This window comes from Halichoerus grypus, chromosome 11, assembly GCF_964656455.1.
Source record: "Halichoerus grypus chromosome 11, mHalGry1.hap1.1, whole genome shotgun sequence".
Lineage (NCBI taxonomy): Eukaryota > Metazoa > Chordata > Mammalia > Carnivora > Phocidae > Halichoerus > Halichoerus grypus.
Genome location: NC_135722.1, coordinates 35,405,957 through 35,426,092, shown reverse-complemented (window position 1 = coordinate 35,426,092; position 20,136 = coordinate 35,405,957). Strand labels below are relative to the sequence as shown.

Genomic DNA, 20,136 nt, shown 5'->3' with positions numbered 1-20,136 from the left:
GGAATCAGATGGATCTACGTTTGAATTTCATTTCCTTTACTTCTTGGCTCTGTAATCTTGAGAAAAGCACTAAATTGTTTGCAGTTAAAATACAAGATTGTTAGGAGTTGTAAGTACAATAAAACAAAGATTTTATCCTAAGGTTTGCAATGGGTATTAATTGTTAATTATGCATTTTTCACATGAGTCCTTTATCTCCAAATACTACATTTTTTTTTCATTTTGTAATTTTGTCAGGTTTTTTTTTTTTTTACGTATACAAAAGGAAAAGAACCTTTATTGCTTATTTATAATAGCCGTTATGCTTTTATGCTTCCTTGCCAGATGCCTTCGGAGCAGGTGTTTTCTGGGCTGGAGCTTTCTGACCTTCCTGAGACTTTGGAGGCGCTGCATTCTGGCCTGCAGCTTTGGGGCAGGAACCTTCTGGGCTAGAGCCTTCTTGCCTGCAGCGGCCATCTTTTTTGCTGGAAACTTTGCAGCTGCCTCAGCGGCACCCTTAGCAGCAGGTGCTTTTTTGGGAGGAACTTTCAGGAGAGCTGCTTTTTTGCAGCTTCCTGACATGGAGCTTGATTATTCTGTTGTTCCTTGTTTTCTTTACTTTCATGACTTTATAACGATCAAAATCTGTCATCTTGGTATTTCTTTCTCTGGCTTCAATCTACGTGGCCCATCTTGTGGCTGCCCATTTTGTAAGGATACCTGCCTTCTGCCACGCTTGTCGGACATACTTCTGGCCGGCACTGAGTGGGAACTTGAGGATGAAGTCAGTGAGCTGCATGGATTTGAGAGGCATAGCCTGTCTTCTTACCTGAGTGCAAGGTCCATCAGCCAAAGCCCTGTTCTGAGCAGTAACGTTTACAATCCCGACCAGCTTCCCTGTAGGAGGCCCAAAGGAGATGTAGGTCACCCAGCCAACCTCCATGAAGCACCTAAAAACCATGTTGGCAGGGGAGAAGGAAGAAGGCATTCCCTACTGTGCACGTCTCTTTTATAATTTTGTCAGTTTTTACTTTATTCTTTTTAAGTTTTTATTTAAATTCCAGTTAGTTAACATACAGTGTAATATTAGTTTCTGGTGTACAATACAGCGATTCAACACTTCCATACAACACCCAGTACTCATCACAGCAAGTGCACTCCTCAATCCCCATCACCTATTTCACCCATCCCCCCACCTCCCTCCACTCTGGTAACCATAAGTTTGTTCTCTATAGTTAAGAGTCTATTTTTCGAGTCTGTTTTTTGTTTGCCTCTCTCTCTCTCTTTTTCCCCCTTGGCTTATTTGTTTTGTTTCTTAAATTCCACATATGAGTGAAAGCATATGGTATTTGTCTTTCTCTGATTTATCTTGTTTAGCATAATACTCTCTAGTTCCATCCATGTCCTAGCAAATGGCAAGATTTCATCCTTTTTATGGCTGAGTAATATTCCATTACACACACACACACACACACACACACACACACACACACACACACCCCATCTCTTCTTTATCCATTCAGTAGTCAATGGACAGTTGGGCTGTTTCCGTAATTTTGCTGTTGTAGATAATGCTGCTATAAACATTGGGACATTGGGGTGCATGTATCCCTTTGAATTAGTATTTTTGTGTTCTTTGGGTAAATACCTTGTAGTGCAGTTGCTAAATGGTAGGGTAGTTCTATTTTTAACTTTTTGAGGAAACTTCATGCTGTTTTCCAGAGTGGCTGTACCAGTTTGCATTCCCACCAACAGTGTATGAGGGTTCCCCTTTCTCCACATCCTCACCAACACCTGTTGTTTCTTATGTTGTTGATTTAGCCATTCTGACAGGTGTGAGGTGATATGTCATTGTGGTTTGATTTATATTTCCCTGATGATGAGCAATGTTGAGCATCTTTTCATGTGTCCATTGGTCATCTGTATGTCTTCTTTGGAAAAACGTCTATTCACGTCTTCTGCCCATTTTAAAAAATGATTGATTGATTGATTGATTGATTTTATTTATTTTTTTTTTGAGAGAGAGAGAGAGTAGGGAGGGGCAGAGGGAGGGAATCTTTCAAGCAGCCTCCCTGCTGAGCACAGAGTCTGACATGGGGCTTGATCCACAACCCATGAGATTATGACCTGAGCCGAAACCAAGAGTCAGATGCTCAACCAACCGAGCCCCCAGGCACCCATTTCTGCCCATTTTTAAGAGGGTTATTCATTTTTTGGGTGTTGAGTTTTATAAGTTCTTTATATATTTTGGATGCTAACCCTTTATTGGATATGTCATTTGCAAATATCTTCTTCCATTCAGGAGGTTGCCTTTTAGTTTTGTTGATTGTTTCCTTTGCTGTGCAGAAGCTTTTTATTTTGATGTAGTCCCAATAGTTTATTTTTTATTTTGCTTACCTTGCTTCAAGGGACCTAGCAAAAAGAAATTGCTATGGCTGATGTCAAAGAAGCTAATGCCTGTGTTCTCTTCTAAGATTTTTGTGATTTCAGGGTCTCACATTTAAGTCTTTCATCCAATTTGAATTTATTTTTGTGTATGGTGTAAGAAAGTGGTCTAGTTTCATTCTTTTGTATGTTGCTGTCCAGTTTTCCCAACACCATTTGTTGAAGAGACTTTTTCCCATTGCATATTCTTCCCTGCTTTGTCAAAGATTAATTGACCATATGATTGTGGGTTCATTTCTGGGTTTTCTGTTCTGTTCCATTGATCTATGTGTTTATTTTTTGTGCCAATACCATGCTGTTTTGATTACTACAACTTTGTAATATAACTTGAAGTCTGGAATTGTGATACCCTCAGCTTTGTTTTTCTTTTTCAAAGTTGCTTTGGCAAATTTGGGATCTTTTGTGTTCCATACACATTTTAGGATTGTTTGTTCTAGTTCTGTGAAAAATGCTGTTGGTTATTTTGATAGAAATTGCATTTAATCTGTAGATTGCTTTGGTTAGTATAGACATTTTAACAATATTTGTTCTTTCAATCCATGAGCATGGAATGTCTTTCCATTTCTTTGTGTCATCTTCAATTTCTTTCATCAGTGTTTTATAGTTTTCAGAGGGCAGGTCTCTCACCTCTTTGGCTAGGTCTATTCCTGGGTATCTTATTGTTTTTAGTGCAATTGTAAATGGGATTGATTCTTTAATTTCTCTCTCTACTGCTTGATTATTGATGTATACAACTGCAGCAGATTTTTGTACATTGATTTTGTATCCTGCAACTTTACTGAATTCATTTATCAGTTCTAGCAGGGTGTTTTTTTGTGGGGGGAGGGAGTCTTTTGAGTTTTCTATGTATAGTATCATGTCATCGGCAAATAGTGAGAGTTTTACTTCTTCCTTGCTGATTTGGATGTATTTTATTTCTTTTAGTTGTCTGATTGCTGTGGCTAGGACTTACAATGCTATGTTGAATAAAAGTGGTGAGAGTGGACATCCCTGTCTTATTCCTGAGTGTAGAGGAAAAGCTCTCAGTTCTTCCCCATTTAGGATGATATTAGCTGTGGGTTTTTCATATATGACCTTTATTATGTTGTGGTATGTTCACTCTAAACTTTTGTTGAGAGTTTTTATCATGAATGGATGTTATACTTTGTTAAATTCTTTCTCTGCATCCATTGAAATGATCATATGGTTCTTATCCTTTCTTTTATTAATGTGATGTATCATGTTGGTTGATTTTCAAATATTGAACCACTCTTCCAACCCACGAATAAATCCTACTTGATTGTGGTGAATGATTTTTTTAATGTATTGTTGGATTTGGTTTGCTAGTATTCAATTGAGAATTTTTGCATCCAGATTCATCAGAGATATTGGCCTATAGTTTTCTTTTTTAGTGATATCTTTATCTGATTTTGGTATGGGGTAATGCTGACCTCATAGAATGAATTTAAGTTTTCCTTCCTTTTCTATTTTTTTGGAATAGCTTGAGAAGAATAGGTATTAACTCTTCTTTAAATATGTGGTAGGATTCACCTGTGAGGCCATCTAGTCCTGGACTGACTTTTGTTTTTTGGGAGTTTTTTGATTACTGATTCAATTTTTTTTGCTGGTTATCTGTTCAAGTTTTCTGTTTCTTCCTGTTTCAATTTTGGTAGTTTATATGTTTGTAGGAATTTATCTATTTCTTCCAGGTTGTCCAATTTTTTTGCATATAGTTTTTCATAATAGTCTCTTATAATTATTTGTATTTCTGTGGTATTAGTTGTTATTTCTCCTCTCTCATTTGTGATTTTATTTATTTAAGTCCTTTCTCTTTTCTTTTTAGTAAGTCTAGAGAAAGGTTTTGTTTGTTTGTTTGTTTTTTAATTTTATTTTATTATGTTATGTTAATCACCATACATTACATCATCATCAATTTTTAAAATTTTTTTGAAGAACCAACTCCTAGTTTTATTGTTCTATTTTTTTTAGTTTCTGTATCATTTATTTCTGCTCTAATCTTCATTATTTCCTTTCTTCTGCTGGATTTAGGTTTGTTTGTTCTTCTTTTTCATGTTCTTTTAGGTGTAAGGTTAGATTGTTTATTTGAGACTTTTCTTTCTTCTTGAGGTAGGCCTGTATTGCTATATACCTCCCTCTTCGGACTGCTTTTGCTGCATCCCAAAGGTTGTGGACATTGTGTTTTCATTTTCACTTGTTTCCACGAATTTTTTTTAATTTTTTCTTTGATTTCCTGGTTGAACCATTCATTGTTTAGTAGCATGCTTTTAATCTCCATGTATTTGTGGTCTTTCCAGATTCTTTTCTTGTGGTCGGCTTCTTATTTCATAGCATTGTGGTCAGAACGGTGCATGGCATTACTTCAGTCTTTTTGTATTTGTTGAGGCCTGTTGTACTTGTTGAGGCAACTAGTTTTAGCAACCCACACAGATTACACACAATGTAGGAGAAGGTTTTTCCACAAAAGAAATATAGAACACTTTCAGGGCAAGAGACTAGTATTGTGACCCAAATGACATATGCCTACTATCAAGATTGTTGGATATTAATAAAAAAGGAAAAATATAAAGTAATGGTGAAATTTCAGAATAAGAGGGATTCTTTTTTTGAGAGACACCTCATTGTACTTGGAATATTGATTACTTGGCCGCCAAGTAAGACCAACTGGCTTGAGGAATTAGTTCCTCCAGATAATTCCAATGAACATTACAGACTTTGGCCAATGTGTAATTCCCCTCTTTCCCTCTTTTTGCTTTCATTCTGAGCCCTATTGAAATGGTTACCTCTGTGGCAAAATCCCAAGAAAATTGCAACCTGGTTTGTAAGTCTGTTTGGTCATTAGAGAGGAAAGGAGTCAGGAATCCAAAAGATGCCTTCTTGTCACTAGATATTTCCAACCCTTTTTCATGGTTATTGATAAATAGCTTCCCACCTGGATGGGAGTTAGCATTAAATGCTTCCACGACCCCTTCAATTTTGATGTTCCATGATTTCTTAACTTTTTAGTGAATATTTACATGAAGAGAGAAAACTCCACAAGGAGTCACTAGATACTTATGAGAACTTTGCAAAACTTCAAAAAAGAACCCATAGTTAAAAATTCAATAGCACTGAACATGAATCAAATTTTTCCATGATGGTAAATGAAACTTAACATAGCAAAAAGTCAATATGTATAATTAGAATGTAGGAAATATTTTGGGGTCAAATTGGTTTTATTTTCCTCCAAATAAGTGGACAAGAGGCTCCTGGGATTTTGATGCTTTCAAAACATTTGTTTTGGTATCTGTGAGGATATCCTACCGTCCCCAAGAAATGTGGTCACACATAAACCTAGAAGCCCAAAGCAAAGTTCAAACCAGACCCTTAAAGTGAATCAACGGTATGTTTGTTTTCATCCTATATGTTTATTTATCCCCAGGTTCATTCCAAAAGAGATTTGAGATAGCTTAATAAAACGCAGGCACAACAGTAAGATGGTGCAATAGTAAGAAGGATGCAAACAGAGACATGTCTTTATGTTACTCATTATGTATCAGCTTTAATGCATAAATATTAGTTTCCTTCCACTGCTTCAAGCAGTCCCAACAGTGGCCTGAGGAAACCAGCAAGAATAATGTTTTACTATTCAAGAACATTGACATGGATGACCGTGAGTTTCTTGCCTGTCTTGGTGAAACCTCTGAGATAGAACAGGGAACTGCCCGAAGTAGACAGACCTGAGTATATTTTCAGGCTGCCGACTATACAGCCTCATCAAGGGGTGCACGTTTTTGGCCACATGCTGAGCCCTAAGTCCTTTATCAGACTTAGCCACCTTCCATCCCACCACAAAAGGGGCCCTCTTTCCTTTTTTTGTTTTTAAAGATTTTATTTATTTATTTGAGAGAGAGAATGAGACAGAGAGCATGAGAGAGGGGAGGGTCAGAGGGAGAAGCAGACTCCCCACTGAGCAGGGAGCCCGATGCGGGACTCGATCCCAGGACTCCAGGATCATGACCTGAGCCGAAGGCAGCCGCTTAACCGACTGAGCCACCCAGGTGCCCAAGGGGCCCTCTTTCCTAACAGAATAGATGGCAAATAGTCAAAATTAATATCTGGTAATACCTTAAGAGGTCTTTTTGATATTCTCTCTTCCCTCCCTAAGGATAGGTCCCCATTTAACATTTAAAAGCCCAGCAAGGCAAAGATGGAAACTTCGGAGCGCGGCTGGCATTTCTCTGGTCCTCTGGCTACCAGTCCAGTGTTTGCCTACATAGCACCAACTCTAATGGAGAGATGGTGGCTGTCATGGTAGGATGTTGGAAGACCATAGTTTTGGGCAAGCAGAACTATATAGTATTCCTCATAATCATACATACATACATTATTAAGAACTTCTTACGTGTCAGATACTGTGTGGGGCACTGGAGGTATGAAGATTAACAGAGATTTGAACCTTGGTTTTGAAGAGCTGGCAGATTGGTGATAGAAGCAGGTAAATAAATATGCCTCACAGCAGTATGTTACCATAACTGAGGTACTCGTGGGGGTGTAGGGGAAAATCCTTAAGCCTGCCTGAGATGATTGAGGAAGAGTTTCATCTGTGTTTTGAAAGAAGCATGAATTTGGCTAAGTGGAAGACTTCCTATACAGGAAAGAGCTGGGCTAAGGCAGAGATTAATTGAAGCTAATGACTTACTTGGCAAACTTTATATCTGGGTGGGAAAATAACAGTTAAGAGCTGGAGCCAGGCTTCCTGGGTTCATAAACTAATGCTTATTGACTGTGGACCATGGGAGCTGTTTTTTTAACCTTTCTGTACCTCAGTTTCTTCATTTGTAAAATACCCTATAGGTTTGCTGGCAGAAGTAGAACAATGTCCAGTACATAGTAAGATTCCATTTGTTGAGCTGCTGTAGTCTCACTATGGCTGGGCGCAGGACATGGGAAAGGTACAGTGGGACTTGAGGCTCTAGTGGGGGCGGGAAGCAGGCAGTAAAGCCTTTTCAAGCCTGAAAAGCTTGGCCATACACGTGGAGGGATTAACCCTTATGGATTGTCCGTCAGAGAGTCATGTGACCAATCATGTCTCCATTTCAGAAATGATAGGTTTATGGAAAATCAGACCAGAATCCAGAGCAGGTATATACTATAAGAATGCATAGAATGTGCTTACTTGGGGCCTGGGCAATCTTTAGTTTGATCTAAGCTTTTCAGTGTTGGAAACAGATGTCCTCAGGTGAAAGGTGTCTTATCTGCTCTAAAATTAGGTTGGAGAGAAAGACAGGGCCAGAACTTTAGTTCAGATGAAGGGGTGAAGTGGGTAGTGTGACCCAAGTGATGTATCATCCTTTAATCGCTGAGCTAATAAAATGTATGCTTTGAAAGAGTTTCCAGGTGCCTGTAAAATGCATACCTGAAAAGTGATTAGGACCTGTAGTACCTTGCTCTGGCTTCTGATAAAACATATGTTCTTCCATTAATATCTTATTAATAATTACTTAATGGATTTATTCGAGATGGTAAAAGAAAAATAAACAAAACTGACAATCCATAATTTTTGAGCTTAAATTTTAATTATGTATGTAATACATTAAATATTGTGTGTACTGTAAAGGATTTTATAAAGGCAGAATCACATTGCGTATTCTATATTTAACATGTCTTTCTGTTTACTTAACACTGCAGTGTGAGCACTTTCCTGCACCATCAAATATTCTTCTCTATTTTCAATTTTAATAGCTGCAGACAGTTTTATCATCCAGCTATAGTATAATTTCTGTAATTCCTGGACGTTTACGTAGATTCCAAAATTTTTCTGTTATAAGATAATGTAAAAACAAACATTCTTGTAAGTCTATCTTTGCCCAGGTCTATGACTTGTTTTCTTCAGGATAATTCACAGGGAGCAGTTCTCAAGCTTTCACAAAGCCTGATTTCATTGCAGCCCTTGGGCCTGGGTTCTTCTTGAGCTTTCCTCAGAAATGAGGTGCCTTCAGTGTTCTGATGCGAGGCTTGCCACAAACCCCTTGATGGCAGCTAGGATCGCTCTCACCGGGCTGGGAAGAGAGCAGTTTCCCTGAAGGATCAGCTTGTCATGTGTGAATGAGATGACAGGCCATTCCCTGCTATCCCAGGGCCTGGGTGCAGGGCCTGCAGAGAGGGTGGTTTGGAAGGATTCCATTATGAGCATGGTCTGGCACGGAAGCACTTTCAGCATTACTCAAGAATTTCCACTTTAAACCAACTGCTTTTCAATTTGCAATTCTACAACCAGAGAATGAGAACAAAATGAAAGTCTTAATCCTTAATGAGGGTTTATGACACTAAAATGTTTTTGAGTGTATTCCTTAATATCATTATGTTTTAAATGGAAACCCATTTTTGTTTCCTTTGATAGACATAAAGAATTAAAGAAAGATTTCCTTTCCAAACCAAATGTAAGTACTTGGGTAACTGAAGGGAAAAACCAAATGATCAGAGTAATGGACCCAGAGCTCTTTTCTCTATTAAAATTTTCACATTTTCCTTTGAGAAAAATATAGTTAATTGTGTAGAAATAGATTATAATTATATTATTATGAATACGTATATTTATGTATAAAACAGGTTGGACCTGTTGACACAATTAAAAAACAACATGTTTTGGGATTTTTGTTGTTGTTGTAGAAAATAATGCTTGTCAATGTCAAAGAAAAAGTAAGAAACAAGATAGAGTCACCTGTAATTCTACCACCCAGAGATAACCATTGTTAACATTTCCCTTGTTAAATACATTCAGATAAAATAAAAATAGGATAAATTAATCACTATTTAATATCTACTTTTCACTTAGCAGCAAATTAAAAGTGTCTTTCAAGAAATTAAGTATTCTTTCATTCTATTTGATTGTATTGATTATCCATTCCTCTAGGTTACATTTAGCTGGATTAAAAAAAAAAAACTATTATAAACTTTGCTGCTATGACCATTTTGTAGCTGTATTTTGTTCAAATCTCTAATTATTTCTTGAAAAAATTGTCTCCAAGAAGATTATACCAATTCACTCACTCACCAGCCATATGAATGTTTTGCCACACTCTTGTCAGCATTGGCTATTATTAAAAACAAACAAAATCCTTCCAAAATAGCATACCTTTGCTATTTTAATTTACATTTCTTTGTTAATGAGCACACAAATCTGTCCTTTTGGGCCATTATTTGCCATTACTCACCATTGATAGGAATAATTGTTTTATCAACTTACTTCCCTAATGTCATTTCACTGGGCATACTGATAAGTCACAGCTAGAGAGAATATTTCATCTTCAAACATTAATTATAAGTGGGCGAGAAATAGAAGGTAGTTATATAATTATTAATATATAACGATTACATTGTATATAATTACTAGTGGTTTATATCTCTTAAAACTGAAGCCTCCAAACGTTAAAACGGTTCCAAGATTAGTGCCAGTACATTAGGGTAGGAATTGGTTCCTTGCAGGGTATTCTGAGGCGCTTCGCTGGAGGAGGATGATCAGATTCACTGAGACCTTCGGCCCAGGAGTGATGGGGAGAACATCTGAAACACACGGTAGGTGTTTCTAGCTTCAGGAAGCAGTCAGTTGCGCAAAGAACAATAGTTAGGAAACCAAGCCCTCGGAGGACCGCATTAACTTGTGCAGTAACAAGTTCAGGGACGCTCTGTGCCTCAGCTGTTCAATAATGAGAGAGCGGGGGAAGGGGCGGTTGCCATGGCGATGCCGGGCCGCACGTGCCGCGCAGAGGAGGGCGGTGCGGGGCTGAGCCTCTGCCCACTTGAAAGAAGGCGTGGCGGGGCCTGGCCTTGGCCTTGAGCGTCGTCAATGCGGGGCCTCCGGGCTGTGCCTCCGCTGCTGCTGGAGGCGGACGCTGCCTGGCGGCGCTGGCCGGGGCGCACTGGGCCGCTAGGGGAGAGCAGGCGGCCCTGGGCCGGGAGCAGTGCCCCTCCCGGCAGCGAGATGCTGGCCGCCATTTTAGCGCAGCCACATTCCGCGGCCGCCTCCCGGCCAGGCCTCCCCGGGGCCCGGATCAGCCCACCGCCCGTGATGGGGGCGCAGGGGCGCCCCGCGATATCGGTCACCCACGCGCGCCCTTGGCCATACGGGCCCCCGCGCGGCCTCACGCCGGGAGGGCTTGCTTTTTCTGGTCATTTGCTGTTGAAAGGGATCTGGAAGTTGAATTCCCAGCAGACCGGGAAGCGATTTCACATGCCGCTCTGGCTGGCGGGTGCGCGAAGGGAGCGGAGACGCAGATGTGATGGGAAAGCGAAGGCTGCAGTCTGGGCGCACTTGGCAAGGGCCTTTTATTTCTTACACCATTTGCATTTTGCCGCAGTGATTTCCGAGGCAGAGCCGCCACGGACTTGCCTGGAATTGACTGATCATTCACACGTTCTTAAGGACGCCAAGCAGATCCTGATTGTGCTGTTTGCACGGAAAATACTCAGGCAGCATATGTCTTTGCATTTTACTCTGCAGCTGTGGGGAGATGCAAGGCTGGGCCCGCACAATAGTTTGCTTTATTAAATTCGGACTCTGCCTGCTTTAGGCATTTCATTTTCCTCCTAATGGATAGGGCGACACGAAGCCGTGGCATTTTGTTGGTCTGCACTGCATTTTTGTGTCTGCTACATGGCATCTACTTTAGTCCAAGACTGGTATGATTTTTTTTGACAACTGGGACACAGTGACTTCTGTAATTAGAGTGATATAATAGAATGTTAAACCCTTTGGGGGGCAGGAGCTTAGGTGGAAAAGATTATTAAAGACAGTGATGATGTGGGTCGGAGGTATAAAAAAGATGACAAAGCACAAACATTTCTCCTGTCTTCACATTAGGAGCAGAGCTCATTTCTAATTCTCATACTTACAGAATCTAAGAGCTAAAAAACGGTTCTTTGGGATGATCCCTTCTAGCACTGTTTTTTTGCAAATGGAAAAACAAAGATTTGAGGAGGTCAGGAATTCATTTCCCAGGTTCACAAAGGCATAGGAATACAGACCTGCTTTTCTTAGTTTGACCACATTAAGTTAAAAAATCACTATATGGAATTTACTACTCCATTAATTCAGTGGTTCTCAAACATTTCATCTCACACCCCTTCATAGTCAAAACGCCATAGAGTTTTTGCTTTTGTGCGTCAAATCTATCGATATTTATCATATTAGAATTTAAAACTAAGAATAAAAATATTTACTAACCCATTTAAAAATAGATTTAAAAAAGGTACATGTGAACAGTACATTTTGGTGAAAAAGAAAAAAATTAGTGAGAAGGGCATATTTTACATTTTCTGAAAATTATGATGTGGTTTGCAGTTGAACTCCTATCTGCTTTTGCATTCAATCTGTTTTAATACAATGTTTTGGTTGGCATATATGGAGAAAATCTGGCCTCTCACATTAAAGGGAAGACTTGGTAGGCCACCTGGAAGAGTTTGGGCAACTCTCAGAAGTGTTGTGCCGGTAAATATTTTGATAACCAACTCACCAGGGAGGAGAGAAAAGCCTGATGTGCATCATTTGCCAATTTTCCTGGTGTAAATATTCTTCACGTGGCTGATAACATAGAGTTGGGAGGAAATGCACAGCAGCATACCATTATGTGATATCTCTCCCATATAAATACAAGAGACGGAAATAATCTCCAGAGCCTAGAAAGAGTAAAATGTAGGAAAATATTTACAAAGTGATGGGTTTTTGAGTATTTATTACCTTTATTTTAATATAATGTGTTTAATTGTATGTTTTTACAATTTAATTTTTAATAATGGTTATATTTCACAAAGACAAGTCAGAAAGTTCTCAAAAGCTTGGTGCCAACGAGAGGAGAGAAGCTACTCCAGCACATCTACCTCCTAGTGTCCTCAGACTAGACTATGGGAATCACTGTATCGAATTAATTCAACAAAAATTCATTAAGCACTTATTTTGTGCTAGTGTCTGAATATAACATAGATTGAAATTCAGAAATAAAGTGAACATTACCAAGGTTAGGGAAAAATAATTAGCAAATTCATTATTTGGGATAATTTTAGACCTTCTATTAATAACTCAATTGGAGTTAAGTACTTGGCTTCTTTAATATCTTCCTCACCCGACTAAATGATACTGTGTTTGCATTTCCGCTGTAAGAGGTAGATGTTATATTTTCTATTTTGTAGTCAGGCTGTAGGCTAAGACACTATTTTCATCTGACAGCTGTGATCTGGATATAAGATCTCTCTAAAGGTAGAATATCATCTTTACCAACAGAAGTGTATAAAACCACCATGATTTACAAATTTAACCTTCTGTGCTACAGACAGCAGGATTTGTTTGGTCCTCCGTACAACCATAATGTCTCCAGATTAGAGGAACCATACTCATGGTAAAGGCATGAAATATGTACCAGCATTGTGGAAAATTAGTCATTTGATGATTGATTATGTATTGATCATCTGTTCTGTGCTAGAAGCTGGTGAGCTTACCACTCTAAGTAGCCACTCAGCACTTAAGAACAACATTGATCAAGGGAATTTCCCTGAGCACTGGGTTTGGTGTGAGAGAAGTATTGCCCTGAGCCCTGTTAGGGCAAAGTGTAGGAGGCACGGCCCCTTTCTATGTTATTGGCCAACTTCCCAGCTGTGTTACCTGCGAACACACACATGAACATGTTCTTGAGTGACACTTTGAGTCACATTTGCTTTCCAGGTACGATTTACTCATGAAGTGGTGTTTTTGTTGTTGGCTTAAGTGTCATATGTAAAGGAAAAGTAATTAAACTACAAAAGAGATGTGGCAAAGGCATTTCCAAAGGGCCTTGTTCTCTAAAGACTTGCAGTCTGTGCCTCTATCAACTGCTGGAATTGCCAGAATGTTCTCTCACTTCAGATGCTGCAGTCTTTGAGAGCGTGGGGCCGGCCTGGTGTAGCTGGGTATCATTCATCAAGACACACCTCTAAAGGATGTGTGACTAGTGGTCAACTAGAGAAAAATTTCTGCTGTGGGCAGAAAATTAGAGCCCTCAACCTCAACTTAGCATGCCAGGCCTCCCTCCCCCCTCCCCACCTCCTCAGTTTTTTTGTTTGTTTTTGTTTTGTTTTGTTTTGTTTTGTTTTGTTTTGTTTTGTTCCTTTCCTCACCATCTGGGGTTTTAGAAAAGAAAGAGCTGGAGATGAGGCAGGAGAAATGAAAACAGCTTCCTGTGATTTCCACAGCCTCGGTTCCGTATATATTGCCTTAATGGGTGTGGATGGAAGCTCCAGGGCTGTTTCTGTGACTTGGCTAAGTCTATGAGAAGTTGGACTAAATACCCTCGAAGGTGCCCTGGAGTTCTAAAATGATTTCACATTGGGGTGTCTGGCTGGCTCAGTCGGTGGAGCATGTGACTCTTGATCTTGGGGTTGTGAGTTCAAGCCCCATGCTGGGCATCGAGCTTATTAAAAAAAAATTTTTTTTTAAATAAAATAAATGTTAAAAATTTTAAAAAATAAAATGATTTCGCATCAAACATAAGATGCTATAAAGGTTCACAAAGGTTAGAAGTCCTTTGATAGTAAAACTAGATATTGATGTCACAAGACCACTTACAAATCTTCACTGCAGAGGCAATTTGGTGGAGTGATTCAATTAAAAGCATCAGCTTTGAAATTGGACAGAGCTGAATTTGAATCCTTTTTAGCTACTTGCTAGGTGTGTGGCCTTGTGTACATACCTTTAAGTCTTTAAGACTAAGTTTCTTCATCTTTCAAATAAGGATTTATTTATGCAACCAAATATTTATTGAACACCTAGTATGTGTCACTCTTTTAGGCACAGGAGACATCAGTAAGCAAGCCAGAGGCAGGTCTGCCTCTCATGGCAACAATATGATGGATGGGTATAGACAATAAACAATAATGAAAAATATACACTAGAATGTAAGCTGGTGATAAGACTTAGAAATGGTAGCTTCTTCAATGTTCGCGATGCTGTAGCATCTAAAATCCAGTGTAATATAAACATAAAATCTAAAATCTTATCAATGAACTTTTCATACTCTGTTACAATGGAAGCCGTCAGTCTAGCACTTTGAATGGATATTTCCATTCCATATAACATAGATTGAAATTCAGAAATAAATATTATCAAGGTTCATGATTTTGTCATATCATGCATTGCATTGATTGTTTGGAAAATATTGGTTCACGGATTTGTGTGCCTCTCCCCAATATTGGTAGATTTCGTGATATAATATTAAAAAATTCACATTTGTTGATATTACCACAGCTTTCATCAGAAAAGTCTTAAGTATTTGGAAGCCTTTAAGCTCCAGATGGCACATACAAATTTTCTGAAATTCTAATTTTCCTGGAAAACTCAAATTTTATTATTGGCAACAAATATTGTCTGTTGTTTTCCGTGAAGTGACAGACTTACTTTTAAAAAAAAATTTTTTTTTAGAAAATATCTGCCAAATACCCAAGTTTCTCAGTTGTTCCTTTGAATAGAACTGCTGTTTCATCAAATATAAAATAGCTAATTCTGTTCTCAATTCAGTCACACTAGTGCATTTCTTTGAGACAATCATCATACTGTGGTACACATCAAAAGTGCTTTATGAGTACTTCCCATTTCATCCCGTAAACTATTGAAAAAGTGTATATTTAAGAGTAGAGGTTTATTAAAATTAATACATTTTACTGCTTTATTAATGATGTTCTTAAGTGACTTTGTTTTTTTGTTTTGTTTTGTTTTTTTGTTTTTTGGGTTTTTTTTTTTTTTTTTTTTTTTTGTCCTGTGACTGCATGGTGTGGAAGAGTACAATGACCACTAATACAGTTTGGTGTTATTGCCTTGATTCATATTATGACACAAGGATCTTATCTACTATTGGTTTTTGCACCATCAGTGCAAATGTCAATGCAGCAGAGAAGGCATATGACATCGTCGTATTATTATGAAAATATTGTTCTCCGGGAGTCCCTAAAAGGGTCTCAGAGATCCCCAAAATGCAGAGTACATCTTAAGAGCTGCCGCTCTATGGAAAATAAGTCAAGAGGAAGAGGTAGAGAGTGACCTGGGCAGAGAAGACAGAGGCTTTAGCTTGGATCATCAGGCAAAGCCTCTCTGAGAAGAGGAGATTTAAGCTGACACCCGAAGGATGAAGAGAAACCGGCCAAGCAGAGACTTGCAGGGAAAAGAATTCAGATGGAGGAAACAGCTAATTTCAAGAATCTCTGAGAAGGGAAATTCAAGGATAGAAAGAAGGTCATGTGGCTGGGACAAAGGGGCATAGAGATATTTCAACAAGATGAGCTGGGCCAGTGAGAATGATTATGATATCTCAAGTATAGAATTGGTATTTAAATAAAATAATGCTTGCAGAGTGGTTAGCTTAATATGTTTTCCCTAATTAGCACCCAAGAAATGATAGCTGTGTTCCTCAGGCATGTGGTGAATCGGATGTGCTCTATAAGCCCTGAAGTCTATTTTTCCCTTACGTGTACAGGCCTTGAGGCATAAAAGAGCAAGGTTGTTGTCTTCTTTTTTAGCAAAACACTGTCAAGGCTGACATGAAACTCACAATATTCTAACATTCAGCTCACCAAATTTATAGCTTCAACAGTTGAGTTAAGGAATATGGTTATTCCTTATCCAAAAGAAAAAATAAAGCATCTTTATGTTTCTCAAGCTAAATGTTTAGCTGAGTGAATGTGGAGATATATGAGATCCCCAAATGCTAGAAACTAGTAGAGGACATAAAATGAGATATATTCCAGAAGGAAGAGGGATAATCTCACTTGCTCAGTATAGATTTTTATGTTACATTTATCAGATAATGTGTTCTGCATGATTGCCTCAGATACTTTAGACATTAAATAAGCAGTAAGTAGCCATGCTTTACACAGCATCATGTTATGGCAATATCTGGACTTGGTATCTTTGTTCATCTGATTATTAATTCATCTAACCTTCCTTAATTGATGTCAATTAAGGACAAAAGTTGTTCTAGAAGCTGGAGATACAAAGATGCAAAAAATATTTACATATTAAGGAACTCCTATTCTGGAAGATGAGACAGATAAACAAAAAGAAACATGTTTTATTTGAGGTGTGTGCCTGCCGAATGTTGTGGAAGTTTAGAAGAAAGACAACCAAATATTTGTGTGAGAAGGTAGCCTGGAGGTCATTAGGACCTCCTAAAAAACAGTGACATTTAAGTTGACTCTTGAAAGAATGTATACGAATTACCCAATGTCAATGCAAAAATCAGACCAGACAAAGTTAAACAGGCAAAGATGACTCTTCAAGCCTGTAACAATAAAGGAGAAAGGCCAGAACTCAGTCGGAACTCATCTCCACTGAAACGAAGGGTGGCAGAGGTTTCAGTGGTAGGGGTAAGCTAGTGGACAAGTACGTGACGTTAGGGACAAGTCATAGGCCAGCTGTGCTTGCTAATTGGCTTTTTATCCAAAGGAAAAACAAACTTCTCACATCTTTATGACAGGATGTAGTTTTGCAACTTGTAGCAAGGTGTTCCCCAAAGTTAGGCACCTACTCTCCCACAGAGACTGGGAGAAACCATCAGAGCTTTTTTTCCAAAGTGACTGTATCATTTTATATTCCCACAACCTATGAGAGTCATAGTTACTCCACATCCTCACCAGCACCTGGTACAGTCAGTCCTTTAGATTTTGGCATATTTTGTGAATGCATATGGTTTCTCATTGTTGGTTAATTTGCATTTCCCTAATGAACAGCTCCTTTCTGTGCCTATTGGCCTCTTTTGTGATGTATCTGTTCAAAGTTCTGTCTATTCCTCCATTGTTTTTTCTATCATCCTTAATATCAGTCCCTTGTCAGATATGTATCTTGGGAAAACCCTCTCCTAGACAAGACTGACTTTCATTAATACATCACTTGATAAAGTCACTATCTTTTTTTTAAAGATTTTATTTATTTATTTATTTATTTATTTATTTATTTATTTATGAGAGAGCACAAGTGGGGGTTGGGGGAGGGGCAGAGGGAGAAGCAGGCTCTCCACTGAGCAGGGAGCCCAACACGGGGCTAGATCCCTGGACCCTGGGATCATGACCTGAGCCGACTGGGCCACCCAGGTGCCCCTAAAGTCACTATCTTCTACTAAGAGATCAGTTAACAAAGATATATCACAGGTTTGAAGATAGACTTAAAAACACTTTTTTTTTTTTTAAAAGCATTAACTCCTTTCCCTCTGAAGTCTAGAATGGTTTTATGGTGCAGGGTGACTTGAATTACATTGTGTAGCCCTGGATTTTCCTTATTGGACCCACATTTGCAGACACTTAATTTCTAAGTTGTTAACTGAAATTGACATCTCTTTTCTCAGTCAGGTCAAAACTTTCATCTGTTATTTGTCACCACTTTTTATAAGTTGTATTTTCTTACATAAAATATTCCAATCACTTGTTTATGTCTTCTATTTCCTATTTCTGCAGCAGCATAGAAACTTCCAGCCAGCATCTCTGGGAAAATTATTTGTGTCAAAAGAAATGCCAAAGATCCCAATATGTATACACTACAAAAAGTAAAAGTACTCTCTTTCAATCTCACTTTGATTATTGCCGCCTTACTCTAGTAATGAAAACACATTCCAGAAAAATGATTCCATTTCTCTGTGTTAGAAATATAAAGAGTTCTTTCTTTATCTTTTCAATCAGTTTTATAGGTATAATTTTCCCTTCAATTCTATTTCCTAGCTACAGAAAAATGTTCTATTTGAGAAAACTATCTTTGCTCATCTCACATATTTAGACCCTTTGTGAAATGAGTGGGCTCAGTAGGAGATCTCATTAGTAATATGAACACTGCTCATTTTTTGTTTGTGTTGAGACCTGAAGACTATCTCTCCCATTTCTTCCATTGCTATCAGTAGAACATGTCATTTCTCAATAGTTATTTTTCTTCTTCAGGATATATCAAAAGAGAAAATTGTAAAGGAAGAAAAAAGTATAGCTTCCTCACTCTTACATATTTTTAAGAACTGGGAACTTAGCAGTTCCTTGATTAAACCTAAAAAGACAGGAAATTCTTTGGTCTCTTCACTTATCTTTCTTGGCACTTTAGTGAAGTGATTCACACTTTGGCCCTCCCACCAATTGGAAATCAATACATGGACTAATGGAGGCCCAGTTTAAGCAACTGACTTAGAGAACTGTACTTAGAAAATTGTTGAAATATGGGACACAAATCCTACCTTGTTGGAGTTATTGGTCTGGAGCTTTTGTTTGAAGTATTCAAAAACTTTGAAATTCATAAAAGGGATTGTGGAATTTTGGAGTTAAAGATAGGAGATTCTCGCCAGGTATGCACCTGCCTGAAGCTATGGAATAGACAGGCTTGGAGAAATGTTTAAGGCTTCATTCACTTGGCTCAGTTGAACACATCAGTACAAAGTCTCTGGAGCCTCCTGGGGTTCCTCATTGTTTAGAGTTCATGAGCTTGTTTGATCTCTGAGACTCTCAAATTGTTTCCACAACTATATCAAGGTAGTGCTATGAAAGTCAACTGTAGGAACAAAATATAGAAAGTTCATAACTCTCTCAAAGAAAAAAAGGACATGGTAGATTAGAGACCTCATTTATTCACTCATTAAATATTTATTGTGTCCTTATAATGTTCCATATGTTCCTGCTCATTACTGGGGCACACATCTCATGTCTAGTGGAGAGTCAGAAATGTACAAGGTTAGTTACAATCTTCTGGATATTAGATATAGAAATGTGCATAGAAAACTATGGGCACTCATGGAAGATCTACCCATAGGCATGAATGTGTTAGTGTGTGCATATATTTATATTACATTGGGGTATCAGTGGTAGTTGGGGAAGTTTCCTGGAAAACCTGATATTCTCAGCTAAATTTTGAAAATATGAGTAGAAGTTAGCCAGGTCAGTGGTGTAGAAAGGGTCTTTATGGTAGAAGGGAGAACATTTGCAATGATAAAGAGACATGTGAGAAAATGCAACATTTGAAGGTCAATATCTGTCTGAGTGGAGTTCCAGGTTCAATGGGGAAGAATAGAGAGAGATGAAGCTGGAGATATTTGCCAGATTATGAAAGTTGCAAGATGCTGTGCTAAGGAGCACTGGGAGTCCACTGGGTGGACTGTCAAAGAGCAGGGAAATGTCATGATGTTTAGATCTGAGGTTTAGAAATAGCACTTTGGCAAGGGAATGCATGGATCTAAAAGTGGCACAATAGAGATATAATAGAAAGCATTTGATTAGTGTTCAGTATGTGCCAACATTACAACAAGTTTGTGTGTTGATTAGTATTAGTATCCCTATATCCCAGGTTCACTCAGGTGAATAAATGGCGGAATAAGAATTCAAACTCATCAGGCTAGCTGTCCATGCCCTTACTACTCAGCTAGACTACCTTTCAATAATCACTAACATTTATTGAGATTTAGCTCTATGCCAGGCAGTATTCCAAGCATGTATATGAGTCTGCTAATGTATTTGAAACTACGTTATGGGGCAAGTGTTCTTATTATCTTTGTTTTATAGATGACATAACTATAAGGAGAGAGATTAAAAGATTTGTCCAATATAACCCAGTGAGTAAGTATTCAGAGGTGGAATTCAAATGATCTGAGATTAGAAATAAGTCTGAAATACCAACCTGAGCTCTCCACCTCTGTGTTGTGTGGACATGGGTGGATTATTTTTGAGTGTTGAAATAATCCAGGCAGAAACCACGGT

The 20,136-nt window shown here is 38.4% G+C and overlaps 2 long non-coding RNA genes and 1 pseudogene across 2 annotated transcripts in view; 1 reads left to right on the top strand and 2 right to left on the bottom strand.

Moving 5' to 3' along the window:
- Window positions 1-307: 307 nt before the first annotated feature.
- On the bottom strand, window positions 308-940 carry LOC118551435 (large ribosomal subunit protein eL14 pseudogene; annotated as a pseudogene).
- A 7,019-nt stretch (window positions 941-7,959) lies between these two features.
- LOC144379429 (uncharacterized) lies at window positions 7,960-10,576 on the bottom strand. Its single transcript, XR_013442387.1, has 2 exons — window positions 9,618-10,576; window positions 7,960-8,670 (listed from the first exon to the last, which is right to left on the bottom strand). It is a non-coding gene; the product is annotated as an uncharacterized LOC144379429 (long non-coding RNA).
- The window catches only part of LOC118551427 (uncharacterized), a 72,114-nt gene continuing 61,865 nt past the window's right edge, over window positions 9,888-20,136 (top strand). Inside the window, exon 1 of the long non-coding RNA XR_004925058.2 lies at window positions 9,888-9,978. This is a non-coding gene — a long non-coding RNA (uncharacterized LOC118551427). The remainder of the gene's footprint in view (window positions 9,979-20,136) is intronic.